At 40.2% G+C, this 13,914-nt stretch overlaps 1 protein-coding gene across 2 annotated transcripts in view; it reads left to right on the forward strand.

Moving 5' to 3' along the window:
* kazna (kazrin, periplakin interacting protein a) overlaps nt 1–13,914 on the forward strand; it is a 208,871-nt gene that overhangs the window by 29,826 nt on the left and 165,131 nt on the right. The window lies entirely within an intron of this gene.

A 13,914-nucleotide genomic window follows, 5' to 3' on the forward strand; every position in this document is an offset into this window, starting at 1 on the left:
CCACCAGGGTGGGAATTATCATTCATTTGGAAGATTCATTTAATTTCAGTCCATTCACCACTAAATCATGAAATCTCATTCAGTGAACAAGAGAGGGAAGGCGCTGCGTTACCATTATCAGGGAAAAATGGGGTGCGTCCCTCAGACACTTCGATAGTGAGTTTAATCCTCTCGGATTGTAACACATCAGAGACGTAGGACGCATACCCTTCAGCATTACTGACTTAGTCACCCTGTTGAGTTGCCTTGAATGTCAGACAGGAAAGGTTTTAGTTGCATATCTCACAGAGAAATATGTCTCCAAAAATTGTAACCATCCCTGCTAACATGGAGTTGACTGATGACTGACAAATAACAGCAAAACTAATATGAAAATGTCTCTTTCAAATTCTCAAACTTTTCATGAAGGGTAATTTAAGTCTAAGTTCTCCATCTGTATGTCCCAAATCAATGTACTTTATTTAGGAAAAAAAAATTGCTAATTAATAGCCTCATGCATGAGTACCTGTGTGCTACTGGCCTGCATGCTCACTAAATTGACCTGCCTCCACCCAGGAGTTCTGCTCACTCATTGGCTACACTGAGTCAGGATGAGTAGCCAATGAGACAGTGTAGTGCAGTAAGACAATCAGTCACCTTGTATGGTGCCAGATAATGTAATCATAAACACAGGTCAAAAATAGATGCTTAACTACTAACTGGCAGAGAAAATCTAGTTTGTGCAAATATAGATCTGACAAACTTGCAGCGTAGAGGTGCACTTCATGCTTCATTTTGCTCCAGTGCAAATTGTTTTGAAGACACAGATTGCCATTTCAGAGCTGCGCCAAATAACGGCCTCAGATGAAATGGAAATATTGACAATGTGTAATGGGGGCGGAACAACAAGGTTACATTTCCTCCCGCAGTGGAGATTCTTATTCGCGGTTCCCAATACAAATACAGATCCACTCAATGGATCCTGATGTTAGCACGTACACACTAATGGTTAATTTATTACCCCTCGTTACCTGTTTCTCTCTCTGCATGAATCTTCCTTCGATTCCTATTATTCTGTGATGACCCCTGCGTCCTCAAAAATACATTTGTGGTGCATCAATCATTCAAGGAAGAAGCTGTGAAAATGTTTAAGAATTGATGTTTGTGGACTGCTAACACAGCACCTTTACTAATAATAATCTCATGCAGTTGCTGAACCGCGTTTTCTGTGTCCCGTGCCGGAATGGGCCCTGTCAGATAAAGACGATGGGGACATGACGTTATTGGCACTCTCTTGTCACACTCACATGAGTTCTTGTTCTTGTTCATGATTTTGTGTAACCTTGGTGGGAAGAGACGAAGGAGGAGCAGATGAGAGACTGGATTTCTGGTGCGAGGTGATGGTTTTCAGTATTGGAGAGGATGTAGCTATCAGGTGACAGTGTTAAGAGTCTGTTTGAGCTGCTTGCAATATGATGACATGGAGGGAGAAAGTGACAGCTAGCATATTGCATTATAGCTGGAGGAATCTGCAGTTATCTTTTTTTTTTTCAGTAGAACGGTACATAAACCATAATAATACTGATTTAAATTAAATAACTCAGTTTTGTTTTGTTTTAGCTCCAATAGAAACATTATAAAGATTATTTTCAAGTGGAATTGGTTTTATTCTGCATTCTCTGTGATCTCTCTGTGATCATTTTATATCAAATCTACTATGAAACAGTCAAAAACCTAATTTTTCTGTTGTTGCCACCAGAGGGCAACATCGTGGTGACCTTTTATCTCCATGATATGCCGATGATATCTTGACATTTTAATTGATTGTGTTTAGAAGAAAACGCAGAGTGGCAAGCTGCCTGGTGACCTATGCTGTTGCCACTGCACTGCTGTGGACTCATCAGTGTCACAAGCTTGCTAGCTGACTGGCGACAGGGCGGGGTGATACAAACAGAATCAATTTTCACAGTCACAATCATGTTTGACAGCATACCTTGATAATTGATATTGTACGGATTATCATTTGTGTTTTGTATTTATGTTTTGTAAGTTTTTTTTATGTGCATGTGAAGACCCAGCATGTAGTGGCAAATAATAGAAAAGCTAAAACATTCTCATGACTTCAGAAAATAGTATTCCTTTACTGTAATGCAGCCTTTAAAACCAGGAAAAGAAATTAATGCCATATCACTGTAGTACAATATCCCAAATCCCATATGTTATCTCATCTCATATCACAGTAATGATGTATCAACATATTACCCACCCAAACCTAATTAGCAATTTACTTTCTGTACTTGTCTCTTCTTCTTATGCTGCTAATACCAGAGGTAAGGTAGTGTTTATTCTGGGTGCTACACTCAGCATGAGCATGAGAAAACAGCAGAGTTATAGCAATTCTGTGTCAGGGACAATTTGGTGAAGAATTTTCCACAGTGTCTAGATATATAATGCTGAATATATATTTTAGAATCGGTTTTCATGGACTTCACTATGCAGGTCTAGAAGTGGCGAAACCCCTGCACCCTGTCTTGGTCATCATCCAGTGTGACCCAAGTGGGCGCTTTCTGGTTGACTTTGTTTTTTTTTTTTTTTTTTCCCTTTTTGTTGTCACATGTTGATATGAGTCACCCCTTAAACAGAACTAAAGACCTTCACACGCAACAGGTCACCACGCAGCTCCAAGAGGAAACCTAGCTTTTCAAAAAAATATATTTTTTTTCTCTTTTCATTCCCTCAGTCTCTGTCTATCTCTTTCTGAAGCTAAAAAGCGTATTTAATGCTCAAAGCCAGAGGAAATCCACTTACACGCCAGTGAAGGATACGTGGTGAGACTACTGAGTGGCTGATGACTGACGTTGAATGCCCCTGGCTCATTTTTTTCCCCACTTTTATCACTTTATCTCTCATTCTCTCTCTTTCTCTCCCCCCCTTCTCTGTCATCGGGGTATGGGAAAGACAGGTGGCCATCTTTCTTTCAGGGACATGGCAGACACTACTCTCAGTCTTGTTCATTTACTCGCAGCCTTCGTGGCACTTTATTCTGTCAACGCCTTTCCTTTTGAATGTTGTTCTTTTCTTTTATAGCACAAGTTAAAATGTCTTTAGGAAAGTATTTATCAGTGCGTATTCTTATCCATTCTTGTTTGCTCAGAAGAGGACTCCCTGTGATGGAATTTAATGGCCAAAGCACATTCCTGGAATAAAAAATGCCATTATCACAAGATGGTTTCTGGCTTTTAACTTGTCAACCACAATCTGATGGATGCACAAAATGGTGACTTGGTTGAGGAGAATCTCCCGTATTCACAGCAGAAATTACATGTTTGTGAAAAAATTGAGCAGATTTTTATGGGTCAGTAATTATTAGTTCAAACCCAGAGAATTGCGTTTACATGGCATGTTCCTAAGTTGACTGAAACTCCAGGATACCCGAAAATATTAGTTTATATTTTCATGATTCCTATGGTTATGGAAAACATAGCCTGTGAAGGCAGGTATTAGTCTAAAGAAGAGGGGAAAGTATGTAAAGCATATGCATTCATGAAATAGGATACAATACTAATGTCATTTTTTAAGCTATAACGACTACTTCTCCGGTCTCTTGTATGCTCTCTTACACCACAAAACCAAATATCACAGAATTTGATCTTGACGGGCAAAGGGAGACTGCATATGGGTAAAAAAGTCATAGTGTAGCTGAATATGCTTGATCTAAAATAGTTTTAAAAATAATACCGTATTGAGTTAGTGTTATTTTAGTATCATTTTTTTAATTAATGAATATCCAGGTCAAATATGAAAAGCTACTAACAAATCTTTTTTTACAGAAACATCAGTACTCTTAGTTAGCTGCAAGGTGTAAATGATCACATTACATGATTTGCTTAAGAGTTAACATGGAGCATGTAGAACAGAGAACACAGTAAGCTATTTTGTATCTGTGTTGTCCTTACTTGGTGATTTTCCATCATTTGCTAGTTTTACATGCTACAGTTACATTTGACAGCTACAAATATCCTATGATAGAAAAACTAAAGAAATGGTGCAGCTGCAGGTCAAAATAAGACATTTAATTGAGAAACACTTTTAACAAGTTAGTTAATCATTGACCAATGTGCCAGTCTTCCCTAAGTTATGCGAGACACTAACCTGCAACTCTTAATTATAGTTTTTATCTCTTAATTATATCGTTATGAAGGCAATACAAGAACATGGCAATTTTGACAAACCACCACTAAATCATTATCATGCAAGAGACAGTCACTGTTACTTGCACTGGATCTTCCTATTTCTCCAAAAGCCCATCTGGTGTGTGTCCTCCAGTCAAGCTGGGAGGAGATTGGATGCAGAGTCTTTGCTACCGACCCTCCCTCTATCTCCCCTTCCTCCTGCTGTATCTGACTGTGACTACATTAGCTGAGCTGTCACTCATCAGAGGAGGGGGATGGAGGGCAAGAAAGGAAACGCATGGGGGACGGGGGCGACGTTGATTCACATTGGAGGCCAGTAAGGGTGACTTTCACACTCACAGAGGGGAGACACTGATGAAGTAGGTCTGTCTGGCTCTCTCCCACCTCCACTCTGGTTTAATCATCAGTGCAGAGCAGCAGACACGCCTGTCACTCCTTGAGAAAAAGCCAGGCAAATACACACACACACACCCACCCACCCACACACACACACACACACACACACACACACACACACGCATGCACACAAAGTCTAGCATGTGCTTGTAGCTTGGCATTTGTAGTGGTATACGGATGTAAACCTAAATCAGGCAATTTAGAAAAATATCTGATTAATTTGTCATGTCATAAAATTTGCAGGAGAAGCCAATAGATTCTTGAGCCCCCGGTGAAATGTGATGAACACAGAATAAATACATTACTAGCGTTGCTATCTAGTCTGGAAAAATCAATATTCTGGGGTTGTAAAGTCCACAGACTTGGCTTAGCTATAAAGTATGGTAGATATATAAAGTCTTCTTTTTCTGACCTCAGTGACTTTGACACAGTAAAGATAATAAGTAATCTCTCAGTGAAAGCATCAACTTTACTTGAAAATACAGACTTTTCTGTCGAGTTGTATGAATATAGTGGAGGTAGATATGATTGTGATCTTGGCTGAATGACAGCAGGTGTCAAGGTAATAATCCCCCTACCTGTGTGTAGAGCGGAGAATGCTAGACCAAAATCAGCTGTGTCAAAACCAAATACCCATCCTGGAAGAGTACAAATGAATATTTCAACACAAAGGACTGACTTCCACATATTTTAGCCAGTAGGGCTGGAACGGAGCCCAGGGTCATGGAAGAGCACAGGCTGCCCGTAGCCTCAGAGGGTTGGGGGAGGTGCTGGAGAGGGAGTGGGTGTGTGATGGGTCTGGCTGGGTCAGTCTGTCCCTCTCTGGCTGGGGCCTCAGCTGGCCCTCCAGAGCATGGTTTTTACCCATGCATAATACATCACCCTGGTCCCATCTGCCCCCTCAACCCCTCCTCTGACTCCACTGGGCCTATCGAAGGCCTTACCCCAATCAGAACCAGCCACATATACTGTCACGCGCTACCGTGGCTCAGCTCAATCCCAGTGTGTGACAAATGCAAATGGAAATAGGGTAATTTGGTTCAAAGAGAGTTTTGTGTTCATCTACTGTGGGAAAAAGCTGTATTTTTTTCCTGGGTTATTTTTACCAGTCACCAAATCCAGCAGTATTTTCAAAATATTAGATTTGACTTTCTCAGGTTCACTGCTTGAGTGTGCCATTTGCACTTGAAAATATTTCAAAGACAGTGAGCTAGACTAAAGGTCATTTTCACACAAGACTGTCAGTTTCACAATTCTGAATCGTTTATTTCAGTGTCTGGATCTCAGTGAATACTTACAGTGATAGTAAGGTCAGACCCTTGTCATCCTTAATGCTACTGTTGTCAAGAGTATTGCACTTAATGAAATGCCTAGCAATAGCTGATTTGTTGAGTGGATAGTATCCAGAAGGAATTTAAAATGACATGTTTTACTCTTTATCTGCTACTTGCAATCAATTTTTTTTGGCCACACACAAATTGAATTGTCGGTGCGAGATGCATGATATTACTCCTCTAGCTGGTGGACTTGTATGGTGAGCAGATTGAAAATGGCGGCTTATCTTGTAAGGAATAAATTGAAAACCATTTCATTATGGCCGTACAGTGTGGTATGTTGCTTGCAGAGAAAAGCACATTTTAAAAGCTTAGTTGTCCTGTCATAGTGAAACACAATAATGGTATGGAAATTGGAATATGGTAAATGAATTTATATGCTTAATTCCTACTTTAGTTCTGATTATCAGTTTGTGAATTTAAATACTTTAACTATATAGAAAATAATTTAAAATGCACAAAAATAGATAGTTTTATGTATAGTTATCACAGAAGCATTACCCTTTTTTGGTATCAACATTTTCCCCCATTTTTGTTGTAGAAATATTTGACCAGCTGGAATTTGATGTCCTCAGTCTGGAATGGAATGTTCACATTCATGGTGCAAAAACAAGGTTCCTGTGCCATGCTCAAGTACTTCAGCATGCACCTTTTAGCTTACAAAAAAAAAGTCATGCAAGGGTAAAACCTAGCAGTAGCTCGATCTGAAGTCTGACATTTCGACATTTCAGCATGCAAAGGTTTCTTGAGTGTGCTTGCTCTAAGATGTTTATTTGAATCCCAAGAAGTTTCATTATTTTTGCAGACTGTCAGTATGATTTTCTGTGACCTGACTTGTTCAGTAGTCATTTCTCTCAGCTTGTCACCAAATGCACTGGTTATATTGTGTAATTCCTTTCTGCTATCTGCATCCTCCTTTAGAGGATGTGATTTAGGAAAGTGATTCAAAATGCATGAGCAGCAAACTTTTGCAAAAGTTTGCTTGAGTCTCAGCCATAGCACTGAGTGACCAAATTGCCATCGGCTATGTCATGAGACAACTTATGGTGACAAATTACACACTGCTGCACCTGCTTTACATAGGGAACCACCTATTCAGTTGGAATTCATCTGATACTGACCAAAAATGCTGGATTGAGGATCAGTGACAAAAAAGTTTAAACATCCAATCTGATCTGGACATGTAATTAGCAGTGTGTGATACTACTTACTGATGACAACATTTAGTTCACCGCTTACAGTAAGTGGAACAGTGGAAAGCAGAGCACCAGTGCACATAGATGATAATTAGTGATGCACATCAGTCTGTGAAGGACGTAGAGAAAAGTGGAACAAAACGATCATGCGGGTGCAACAAACACACAGAAATGTCACAAATTTGGAAATGTTTTAAGCTTATCCTGGGCTCCCTTGTGTTCATGCCTAGCACAGACCTGTGGGTTTTTAATCTGAGCTGGAGAGAACACCCCTGCCTCATCGAAATGTTTCTCTTTCTGAAACATTTTGATGAAGCTCTAACGCCATCTAACACTAATGCTAGCCAATTTCAGCTTATGCTGTAGCTGTCTGCATACTGTGCTGTGAAATTATGGCAGGTAATCATTTCTTGCAACATTTTTAGTTTTACAGCATATCTAGATCATGCATTCCCAGGTTATTAGATGAAAATGGAGGGATTTTACATTTGGGCCACTTCATTAGATATACTTTATGAATAAGTTAATATTTTTGCCTTATGACTTATATTATGCCTCATGAATTTGAATAACAGTGTTTGTTTGATGTGTTTTTGGTGCCGCTTAACACAAACTATTTCATCATTATGACTCCTAGATTTATACACTAGTAAATTAAGATATGTTATGCGATTAATTTGAGCCAGCTTTCTACTGTATGAGGGAGATGATCTGTATTTTCTGGTGTGTTTGCACATTTCATGCAAAGATCCTTGAAAATGCTAAATCAATAAGTACTTTCCCATAGCATAAATCTGGGGGGAACCAGAGCAACCTTTCACTCACCTAACATCTAAAGGGCCATCACATGGAATAAATAATGGCACATTTCAAGACAGATCTATGCTTGGAAAACTGAAAATGACTAGTGTATCGATTGGGGTGGTGCATGCAGCACAACAAGGAGCCAATGATTGTGCAAGCCTTGCACACCATACATTTCCTTTACACTGTCAAACAATAGCCTCCATGAGCTTTAACCCTCTCCATCCGAGGTCAAGGTCTGGAATGTCACAAAGACAAAGCCATATTTGTAGGAATAGCTACACTGGCCGTTAATGGTCTCCATTGATCCAGAATTGGAGGGCAGTGGTTCCTTAGAGATACTGTGACTACAAGCCCTACAAGCTGGTTTCAGAGCACAGCTGGAGTAATGACTAACTGTCCTCTCTGGTCCCTTGGGCCCAGCAAAGATAAATGTGCACCCTCCAAGGTGAAACGCAAGCCTGAGGTCAGAGTCGAGCGAACTATGGAGTAAAGACATTTAACCCGGAGCAAAATGGTCTCAGATTGTAGATTAGGCAGCCGCTTGAAATGCTGGACTTGTCGAGACCTCCCCTGGGAAAAGGTTTTATTGGCTCTCTGAATCAGTTGCGTTTGATTTTGCTATTGAGCGAGAAGGCAGCTTAAGCTTGATCTGGCAACATCAAATGGTGGTGTACCCCTTGTGGGGGAGTCTGCAATGAAATCCAGGGCCTGCATTGAGCCCTTAAGTTGTTACAGATAAAGGGGATCATAACAACTAAAGCTAATTACCAGATTTGGTTCATCCTTTAGAGTGTTAGATATGGAGTGTGTAGGTGACCTATGTAGGCAAAATCCCTCAGGGGCTCATCAGCAAAACCTTTTCACAGTTTGTCCATCACCTTAGTTTTAAGGTTAGTTGTTTTTAGCTGTGAATCAGTTTTTCTCTGAATGCCATGTTGCCGTGATGTCAGATAACTGCCCTGTGGGTTGAAAATTCTGACTTTACAAATTCTCTGAAATGCATCATCAGGTCAGTATGAAGATTCATATCAATAAAATACATAGAGGCTTGCTACAAGTTCAGAACTTCACTTCTATCTTTTATATATCATTTGTGTTGAAAAAGTGCTGAGGGACCTCCAGTAAACTGTCAGTAAAATGGTAGATGAACTGCATTTCTATAGCACTTTTCTGGTCTGCCAACCACTCAAAATCCTTTACAATGTCTGCTTCACCATCCATCCATTCACGCACACATACACACACTGATGGCAGAGGCTGCCATGCAAGGTATCAAGCTGCCCATCAGGAGTAGTTAGGGGTTCATTGTCTTGCTCAAGGACACTTGGAGGCGCTCTCTGGAGAATCTAACCAGATTACCAGACAACCACTCTCCCTCCGGAGCCACACTGCCTAGTAGATGCCTGCTTTTGAAAATGCATTAGAGACATTCTACACTATATGGACACAAGTATTTGGCCACATACAAGAGCTTTTATGACATCCGATTCTTTTATTTTATTTTATTTTTTTGGCATTTCTGCTTTATTTGACAGTCACAGTAGAGAGAGACAGGAAAGGCAGGGAAGAAAGAGGGGATGACATGCAGCAAATAGCCTGAGGTCGGATTCAAACCTAGCACACTGTGATCAGGACCAGAAAAACAAGCCCCTAGCATTATCCCTCCTCCACCAAACTTTACAGTCGGCACAATATAGTCAGACAGGTAATGTTCTCCTGGCATTCACCAAACCCAGACTCGTCCATTAGACTGCCAGGTAGAGAAGCGTGATTCATCACTCCACAGAACATGTTTCCATTGCTCCAGACTCCAGTAGCAGCATGTTTTCTACCGCTTCATCTGATGCTTGGTATTGTGCTTGGTGATGTAAGGCTTGCAAGCAGCTGCCCAGCAGACTTCATGGCAAGGTGCTTGATTTTATACACCTGTGGCAGTGGGACTGAATGAAACACCTGATTTCAGTGATTAAGAGGTGTGTCCCAATACTTCTGTCCATATAGTGTATGTATATATATATATATTGGGCCATAAATCCATCTATGGTGTTGTGAGTCCAAGATACTCATTGTGAGGATAGATTAGGATATATCATTACACCTTAAGACTATCAGACTGTCTAACAAGGCAATAGTTGGGTCTAATGACCCAGCACAGGGTACTCAAAGGGAATGAAAAGTCAATAACTGAGGCTCTTGGGTGATGAATAGAGATATTTGCATAACTTGACCAATCATACCTTGGTTGCTAGGCAACCCTTGTCTGACAGGCCTTGTCACAGGCAGCCATGCTCGTGGTTGAATGTGCATTTGCATTCATTTTTTTCCCTTCTATCTGCCTTGTGTTTGCCTGGCTTGTCAGAGCTCTTCATCTCAAGGAAGATTACACCTCCTTAAAGTAAATTGCACAAAAATAGCGCATTTTGTCTACTTTAGAAGTCATATGATTACTCAGTCTGTGGAACATGTCAGTATCACTGACTGAACCAAAGAATCATAGTGGCTGTTGTTCTGACTTGGCATCGATATTCTGAATTCTCTCATCTTGTTGGAATTTCTTGTTGGAATTTGCTTTATGGCAGCCCACCTGAAATCACGTTATGTCATGGTTACATTTCTGAAATCCCAAAGTCGGGGGAAAGCTCTAACTACAGGGTGATTCATTAATCATGTAGACCCTCACAATAGCTAAGTGATGTCTCTCTCTCCTTATGCGGAGAGGAATCGTTTCTTGCAGCAAGGCCTGGTCACATCAGATGAAATGGTCGTCTAATCTAATGTTCTCATCTATTGATGCAGTCCAAGTGGAAACATCAGTCGCAGGTACTGCTGCCTCAGGTGTTTGTGTGTGTGCTTGTGTATGTTCGTGTCTCTGTGTGTGCACGTGCGCATGAGGGAGTATGTTACTATGGAAACAGGCCATCAGAAAATTATTTTAATCGCATACACAGGACATATAGGCAGAAAAGTAATAGCCGAAGCTCGTTTGTATGTTGGTCCTTCTTCCTTCTCTCTGTCTGTTTTTGCTCGCTCTTTCCTCTCCCTGTTAGTTTCCCCCTTATTACCTTGCAGTACCAGCTATCTCCGCAGATCAAAGGCTTTGGCCTCAATTTTGGAATGGGGTTTCAGAGGTATAAGGGGCCACCTCTGACGCAAACGTGTGCTGTGCCCATGGCTACCGCATTTAGTGGAGGTGGATTCATGACCCTCAGCTCTGACTCTGGGAGGAGTAAAAATGCATCCCTTCAAGCATTACTAGCCTCAAATGGATGTGTGTGGTGTGTGGTGTGTGCGTGTGTGTGTGCGTGTGTGTGTGTGTGTGTGTGTGTGTGTGTGTGTGTGTGTGTGTAAGGATTTCTGTTAGAAAAAGTGCCGGTACATGTGTCCGGCACTTTTTGATTGATGATTGATGGAAATTCTGGTAAAAAATGTGGTCTGTGGCAACTTTTGCTTATACATTGTATTCCAAATAAAGTCAGTCGCATCAGTAGACTCACATGCATAAAGCTATTTTAAAAATAAAAAGATAAATGAATAATTGTTGTTGTGTTGGGGCAACAAGTAAACATGAAGAATTTCCTCTCACTGATCAAATGAAATAGAATGAAAAAAGTTTAAAAACAAATGAAAACATAACCATAACTGTTACTGGCTTATATCATTTTACTTCTTACACTTTTTTTGCAGCAGTGAAGCGTGCAGCTGCCGATTTAAAGTCAACGGTGCCAGTTGTTGCACCATAACTTGCAACGCTCACAACTTGCAGTGCTCATTAGCCTTGTGACCTTGTCCTGCCCAAGGTGACTTTGCTGTGCGGTTTTGTTGTGGTTCTGCAGAGACAACCCTCTCCCTGCTGGCACACTGGTTAGGCAGACTGTGTTTAGCGTGTGCTTTATGGCATTCAGTATGGATGCTTGCTTTATCAGAGCGAAGCAACCATGAAACAAATGTAACAGTTGTTTCATTCATTGCATAGACTGTATAGCCAACACATTCATAAAATAACAGGAAATGTCTGAAAATTTAATTTTAACCTATTTTAATACAATTCAGATTGTGCTTAAGGGATTTCACTGGACAGCATGACTGGAGAGATTTAACTGTTGGATTTCAAGAGATTTTCTCAAAAAAAAAAAAAAAAAACCAAAACAAACAAACAAACAACAAAAACAAAACGTAATTTCAGGGTAATGGAAACACAGATGTGTGTGTGTGTGTGTGTGTGTGTGTGTGTGTGTGTGTGTGTGTGTGTGTGTGTGTGTGTGTAATCGCAACTGTATCAGTTTCTGTAACTTGCAACAAGTGAACTGTCCCTCAGATGATTATGGTGTCTCTTTCCATCTTGTGATGTTTTGCCTTTGTGCCATCTGAAATTGGTGACTGCAGTACAGTAGTAGTGACAGCAGCTTGTATCAAGGGTACATGAGTTGTCACAGAAAATCAGACTAATGGCAGCAGGAGGTGTGCTGCACTGCAGTGTAGGAGTGATCACAGGGATTGAAGTCGACATTATGATTGGGGTACCTCATTACAAAAAGCTATGCTCTCCTTTCTTGCCCCTAAATCTGCCACTATTGTACAGTAAGTACCTACACGATTGGAGTTATACTTTCACGGTTTGATTAAAATCTTTATTGTACATTGACAATAGGTAAACCAGTGGAGAATCAATAAATGTAGGATGTACTGTATGTTCCTTCCCCTCCCAAGCCTGTCAGTCAGACTTGGCCTATAATGTTAGATGTAAAGTGAAATTGATTTCCCCCTCTTATCTGATGTTGCAGCGACAAATTAGGTACTTTCTCCACAACACATTCAATCAGCATAGGCTTTAGATCCTATGCTGATTGAATGTTGATAAAATGGTAATTTTACTGTTTTTGCAACAGGGGAAGGGGTGTCATGTTGACAGCTTGTATTGCCTTAGTAAACACAGCTAAGCGAGTCAGCAGGAGATGACAGAACAATTCAGATTTGACTAATCCGTAATTTCAATAGCTCTAGGGCTGTCATCAGACTCCTCTCTTTACTTTGGATTTTTCTCATCTGAATAAGGTTAAAAGGAATCAATAAATCACTTTTGGAGTTGCAGACAGCGAACAAATAATTAAACCTTGTATTTGGAATCATTATCTTTGGAATCATTAACATTTTTTGCTCAAGCATGAATTCAGGCCAGCCCACTCCATTTCAATTTATCTGTGCTGTGCAGCTTTGGGAAAAGCTTACTGGATGTTGTTGCGGCCTTGAGATAAGAGTTGGTGTTTATTATTATTATTATTTTTTTGTTGTTGTTGTTGTTGTTTTTTATTTTTTGCCATTTTTATTTGACAAGTGAACAAGTGTGCGTAATTGTCCAATGCTGCTTTTTAGTTATTTTTCAGAATTGATATTTTCAGCCCAGATTTTATTCTTCACCAGTGCAGGCTTTTTTTGTACTTTTTAAGAAAGTCTGACCTGAAGCAGGGAATGGGTTAGTGGGTGGGTTAGTTAGTTACTAAGTTACTTGCATCTAAGTTTCATCAAAATGTGAAAGAGTGCGGCTAAATCAAATCACACAAGCATTTTATTCTTTCTCTCTCTGCAACCCTCATTTTCTAGTATGCAGGTGAGATGAAGTTTGTAATTGTTAAAGCAAAACAAAACAAACAAATAAATGAATAAAAAGATAATGTTGGCATCTTTGCACCTCCAAAATGCACTAAATAGCTCTTGCTACTGAGGCAACTGAATTACAATTCACTTTGTTGCATTAAAAACGCTGAGAGTATGACTTTTTTTTTTTTTCAGGATGTAGGAATGTAATTGAATCACACTGCTTGCTATCGACTTGTCTTCCTAATTCCCTACTTTGCTCATCCAATTACAGTATACACAGGTCTATGATGCAGTGAGGCCTATATCTGTAATGGGGTGTTGTCTCAAATGTAGGGCTCCAAGGTCAACAACAGTATGCTGAATTGTTTATTGTAATTATCACAGTGACAATACAGTCATCCTTCCCAATATGAA

The sequence above is a fragment of the Myripristis murdjan genome, chromosome 7 (assembly GCF_902150065.1).
Source record: "Myripristis murdjan chromosome 7, fMyrMur1.1, whole genome shotgun sequence".
Lineage (NCBI taxonomy): Eukaryota > Metazoa > Chordata > Actinopteri > Holocentriformes > Holocentridae > Myripristis > Myripristis murdjan.